The sequence below is a fragment of the Gekko japonicus genome, unplaced genomic scaffold (assembly GCF_001447785.1).
Source record: "Gekko japonicus isolate JY-2015 unplaced genomic scaffold, Gekko_japonicus_V1.1 scaffold1824, whole genome shotgun sequence".
NCBI classification, from domain to species: domain Eukaryota; kingdom Metazoa; phylum Chordata; class Lepidosauria; order Squamata; family Gekkonidae; genus Gekko; species Gekko japonicus.
The window spans coordinates 219,937-226,356 of NW_015165876.1; positions in this window are offsets into that span (position 1 = coordinate 219,937).

Consider the following 6,420-nt stretch of genomic DNA (forward strand, 5'->3'; position numbering starts at 1 on the left):
TTATACTTACCTTGGGCCTGTTTGCGGGCCCGTGGGGGTGAGGTGGAGGCAATGTGTACCAGACGGGGTTTCGTGCCATAGCGTCCACCTTCCAAAGTGGTCATTTCCTCCAGGCGAAGTGATTTATGTTCCCTGAAGATCAGTTGCAATCCCAGGAGACCTCCACTCGCCACCTGGAGTCTGGCAACCCTCGCTACTGTCCACGTGTAATCCACCACCTTGCCATCTCCTGGTCCACCCCCCAGCAGGTGGGCTGAGATAGGTGAGTGTTCATTGGCTGGCAGGTGGGTCAGCTGATGCCTGGATCCAGGTTCCCCCTTGCTGTACCAATGCTTCTTACAACTGCTGTAACCAATGAAGCTGTAGCCATTTTTCATCTAGCAACTGGGTGTCTGTTGTCTCCTATTCCAGGTGGGGAGGGGAAGGGAAAGGAGTTTGTAAGCCGCTCTGAGACACCTTTGGGTTGTGAAGGGCGGGGTATAAAATCCAATCTCTTCTCTTTCTTCTCTCTAACCATCTCATCCTTTGCCATCCCTTTCTTCTTTGACCTTCAATCTTTCCCAGCATCAGGGTCTTCTCCAGGGAGTGCTCCCTTCTCATTTGGTGTCCAAAGTATTTGAGCTTCAGCTTCAGTATCTGGCCTTCCAGGGATCAGTCAGGGTTGATTTCTTTTAGGATTGACTGATTTGTTCTTCTTGCAGTCCAAGAGACTCTCAAGAGTCTTCTCCAGCACCATAGTTCAAAAGAATCTATTCTTCAGCGCTTGGCCTTCCTCATAGTCCAACTCTTGCAGCCATACATTACTACTGGGAATACCATCGCTTTGACCATACAGACTTTTGTTGGAAGGGTGATGTCTCTACTTTTTACTATGCTGTATATACTGTTAGTGGCTAACCACTAGTCAATGGCTAAAGTAGAAAAGCTGACAAGATATGTTCTAAGAACTTTGGAGGAGAGGTCCATTAGTGACTTCTAGTCTGATAATTAAAGGGAACCTTCACACCCAAATGCTGTAAACCTTTGGGTACCAGTACTTACAGACAACATGAAGAGAAGGCTTTGGCCTCTATGTCCTGTTTGGTGGCCTTCCTGGGCAACTGCGTGGCCACTGGGTGAAACAGGATTCAGGTCTAGATGGACTGCTGGTCTGATCCAGCAGGGAACCTCTTCTTATGTTCTGTAGTTTAAGGTTATAACATGAATGCTGCTGCCAGTGTGGTGTCTAAGAGTGGTGGGCTCCAGTCTGGAGAACCGGGTTTGATTCTTCAGTCCTCCACATGAAGCCTGCTGGGTGACCTTGGGCCAGTCCCAGTTCTCTCAGAGCTCTCTCAGCCCCACCTACTTCACAAGGTGCTTTTTGTGGGGAGAGAAGGAGATTGTAAGCCGCTTTAAGCCTCCTTAAGGTAGCGAAAAGTGGGATATGAAAACCAATGCTTCTTATACTGAATCAGACCCTTGATGCATCAAAGTCAGTATTGTCTACTCAGACTGGCAGCAGCTCTTCGAAGTCTCACGCAGAGGTCTTTCACAAGACCTACTGCCTGGTCCTCTTAACTGGAGATGTGGGGGATTGAACCTGGGACCTTCTGCATGCCAAGCAGAGGCTCGTCCTCTGAGCTGCAGTGCCTTCCTTATAAGGAGAGTGGAATTCAAATTCAGAACGTTAACAGCAGGTGAGTGAGAGATACATGCATAAAGGCAGCCGGAGTAAGGGAATCTCTTCACTGCCAATTTTATCTGTTTTATACTAGTTTGTTATTGCTTCTCCCAAGGCATCCTGGGAAATTCTGAACACAGCATGCTTGCCTCGCCAAGCAACCGTTTCTAGATTTGAGTCCCATAGAGACCAACTAGACTTTATGGGGTTTCCTGTTGCTGAATCATGGCCCACTAGCGGTAAACGGTTGCATCATGTAGTATTCATGCGACCGATTTCCATGAAGTCTGATATGCATTCTAAATTCTTCAGGGAAGGGAGTCTGCGGACGTTTTCACTGTCAACCGAGTGTGCTCTCAGCACTTCATAAATGTGAATGATAAAGAATAGCACATTCTTTGAGTTGGCCTCCAAAATGACGTTGTGGAAAAAGAAATATCCTTTGCTGGAGACGCTTGTATCCAGAGTAAATGGGAAATATACTGAAGGGAGCGATTGCAGGCTGTCATCGGGAATGAAGTGCCCACAGGCTAAATTTGGCTCCGCTGGCTTATGGAATCTATGGGGATGTCTGAGGCAATGTTCCCTCTAAGCTGTGGAGTCTTGTGAGCAAAAATTCTACTTCGTGAGCCCCTGGCATTAAATTTGTGAGTGAGTGATTTGGCTACTGCATAAATCAGTTTGCTCTAGAGCCCTCCTTCCTGAGCTAAAACAAAAATCTGTGAGCTGGAGGCTAAAAAACTGTGAGCTAGCTCACACTAACTCAGCTTAGAGGGAACACTGGTCTGAGGGAGAAGATCGTAGGTTTGTAGCGGTTGCTTGATATCCGTTTTTTGTGGAGACCAGGAGACAGGCCGACCTAACAAGGACAATGGAATCTCCACATTCAGTACTTCTGAATACCAGCAACTTTGGGACACTGGGGAGGGGCTGTGGTTCAGTGGTAGAGCATATACTTGGCATGCGGAAGGTCCTGGGTTCAATCCCTGGCATCTCCAGTTAAAAACAGCCAAGCAGTAGACGATGCTGAAAGACCTCCGCCTGAGACCCTGGAGAGCTGCTGCCAGTCCGAGCGGACAATACCGACCTTGAAGGGCCGAGGGTCTGATTCAGTAGAAGGCAGCGTCACGTTTTCATGTCACAACAGAGAAGGAGGAGTTGGATTTATACCCTGCTGTTCGCTCAGAGTCTCAGAGCAGCTTACACTCTCCTTCCCTTCCTCTCCCCACAACAAGACACCCGGTGAGGCAGGTGAGGCTGAGAGAGCACTGAGAGAACTGCTCGTGAGAGAACAGCTCTGAGAGAACTGTGACTGACCCAAGGCCACTCCAAGCAGCTGCCTGTGGAGGAGTGGGGAATCAAACCTAGGTCTCCCACGAACATGAAGTTGAGCCAACTTCAGAGGACGGCGGAAGACCGGAAGGCCTGGTGTGATCTGGTCCATGGGGTCGCGAAGAGTCGGACTCAACTGTGCGACTGAACAACAACTCCCAGATTAGAGCCTAACTACTACGCCAAACTGGCTCTTGACTCAGCACAGCTGAGTTGGGCTACACCAGCATGGTGTGATGGTTAGAGTGTTGGATCAGGATCTGGGAGACCAAGGTTCAAATCCTCATTCTGCCAGGGAAACTTGCTGGATGACCTTGGGCCAGTCACACTCTTTAAGCCTAACCTATCTCAAATTGCCAACATTGACTGGATTATGGAGAAAGCAAGAGAGTACCAGAAAAACATCTACTTCTGCTTCATTGACTATGCTAAAGCCTTTGACTATAGCAGGTCCTTAAAGAGATGGGAGCTCTCAGACATTACAAGACCACTTAGGGACTTCCTTTTCCACCTTTTCCCTCACCTTCATCTGTTGTCTCCTTTCTGCCAAATTTAAGTCAAGAAGTTCCTCAAGACTTGTCTTTTGGTTGATGTTCAGTAAAACAACACACGTTAATAGTGCTCTGTCATTTTTTTAATTTTAAAATTTAATTTACACTTTTAATTTTAGAATTTTATTTAAAATTTTTAAAGTTACATTTTAAAATGTAAAAATTTAGTTTTTTTTAAAAAAATCAGCTTTTTGGGTGTGTGGTTTTTGTTTTTTTTACATAAAAGCATAAGATGAGCCCTGCTTAGCCAGCTCAGCTGTCCCCCTAGGTCAGCATCTTGCTTCCCACAGTGAGTTGCTGGATACTCTGGAAGGTCCACAAGAACTTCACGGAGGCCAGAGTCTTCTTCCCTGAGAGCCAGTTTGGTGTAGTGGTTTAGAGAGGTGGACTCTAATCTAAAGAACCGGAATTGATTCCCCACTCCTCCACATGAAGCCAGCTAGGTGACCTTGGGTCAGTCACAGTTCTCTCAGAGCTATTCTCTCAGAGCATTCTCAGCCCCACCTACCACACAGGGTGCCTTGCTGTGGGGAGGGGAAGGGAAGGAGATTGTAAGCTGCTCTTGCAGGTGATACTAAATTTGGAGGGTCGCAAAGTAGAGGGAGCTGTGGTGGCTCAAGTGGTTAAGACACTGAACTGCAGGCTGTGGAAGGTCGGTAGTTCAGTAGTTCGAGACCCGAGTGTGCCGCATGACAGAGTGAGCTCCCGTCTCTAGTTCCAGCTCCTGCCAACCTAGCAGTTTGAAAGCAAGAAATTGCAAGAAGATAAATAGGTACCGCTTCAGTGGGAAGGTAACAGAGTCCCGTGCACCTTGGTGTTTAGTCATGCCGGCCACATGACCACGGAAATGTCTTCGGACAGCGCTGGCTCTTCGGCTTGGAAACGGAGATGAGCACCGCAACCCTAGAGTTGGACTCGACTGGCTTTCGAGCAAGGGAACCTTTACCTTTAAATATGGTAGAAGACAGAAGACAGATACAGGATGATCTTGACAGGCTGGACAACTGGGCTAAAAAAATAAAATGCAATGCAATGGGGATAAATGTAAAGTCCGGCATTCAGGTAGGAAAAATCGAATGCATAATTATAGGAGGGGGGAGACTTTTCTTGGCAGTAGTATGTGCGAAAAGGATCTAGGGGTCTTAGTAGACCAGACGCTGAACACGAGTCAGCAGTGTGATGCGGTTGCTAAAGAGGCAAATCTGACTTTGGGCTGTATCAACAGAAGCATAGTGTCCAGATCACACAAAGTAATGGTATCACTTTATTGCTCTGGCTAGACCTCACCTAGAGTATTGTGTTCAGTTTTGGGCACCACAATTTAAGAAGGATACAGAAAAGCTGGAACATGTCTAGAGGAGGGCAACAAAGATGGTGAATGGTCTGGAGACCAAGTCCTATGATGAAAAGTTGAAGGAGCTGGGTATGTTTAGCCTGGAGAGGAGACGACTGAGAGGTGATACAATAACCATGTTCAAGAACATGAAGGGCTGTCATAACCTCCTCTGCTTCTGGGATGGCCATAAGTCATTTAAGACTTGATGGCGCTTACCTAGAGTATTGTTGCTAAAGAGGCAAATCTGATTTTGGGCTGTATCAACAGAAGCATAGTGTCCAGATCACACAAAGTAATGGTATCGCTTTATTCCTCTGGTTAGACCTCACCTAGAGTATTGTGTTCAGTTTTGGGCACCACAGTTTAAGAAGGATATGGACAAGTTGGAACGTGTCCAGAGGAGGGCAACAAAGATGATGAGGGGGTCTGGAGACCAAGTCCTATGAGGAAAGGCTGAAAGAGCTGGGTATGCTTAGCCTGGAGAGGAGACGACTGAGAGGTGACGTGATCACCATCTTCAAGTACTTGAAGGGCTGTCATATAGAGGATGGCATGGAGTTGTTTTCTGTTGCCCCAGAAGGAAGAATCGGAGCCAATGGGCTGAAATTAAATCAGGAGAGTTTTTGGCTAAACATTAGAAAGACCTTCTTGACAGAGGTGGAACAGGCTTCCTTGGGAGGAGGTGGGCTTTCCTTCTTTGGAGGTTGTTAAGCAGAGGTTCGATGGCCATCTGACAGCGATACTGATTCTGTGAACTTAGGCAGACTACAAGAAGGGAGTGCAGGGAGGGTTGCCTCAGTGCTTAATTCTCGTGGCCCTTTCTTACATGCCCAGGGAAGTGCTGATCGCCACTTTGAGGTCAAGAAGCAATTTTTCTCCAGACCAGTTTGGCCAGGGATCCCGGAGGGTTTCTTCTGTCATCTTCTGGGCATGAAGGAAGGGTCACAGTGGGTGTGGGTGTGGGAGGTATTTGTCATATGCAATATATTGAGTTTGCTGATATTCCTGCCTGGTGCAGGAGGGTCAGACTAGATGACCCTGGAGGTCCCTTCCGACTCTGTGATTCTGTGATTCTATATGCAGCTTTGACCTTTTTAGCAGATGGATGGGATTAGAAAAAAGAAGAAATGTTCCGTTTTTAGGCTTTATTTCAGTAGGGGATGAATTCTGAGAGTCCTTTAGACTTCAAAGGAAACTTGGGTTTTTTGAGTAGGTATTTGAAGAAGAGGGGAGGGGCATTTAGTGTATTGTGTTAGGGAATCCAAGGCTTAAAGGCAGTTGAGGGAGCAGAGGGCCTTTGGGAGAGACTGTAACTCAGCAATAGGGCATCCTGTTTCAGTCCCCAGCATCTCCAGATAAAAAGAAGGGGTTTTGTTTGTTTGTGTGTGATTGGGTCACAGCTGCCCCATGGGGTTTTCAAGGCAAGAGACATTCTGAAGTGGTTTGCCATTGCCTACCTCTGCGTAGCAACCCTGGACTTCCTTGGTGGTCTCCCATCCAAGTGCTGCGCAGGGCTGAACCCGCTTAGCCGCTGTGATCTG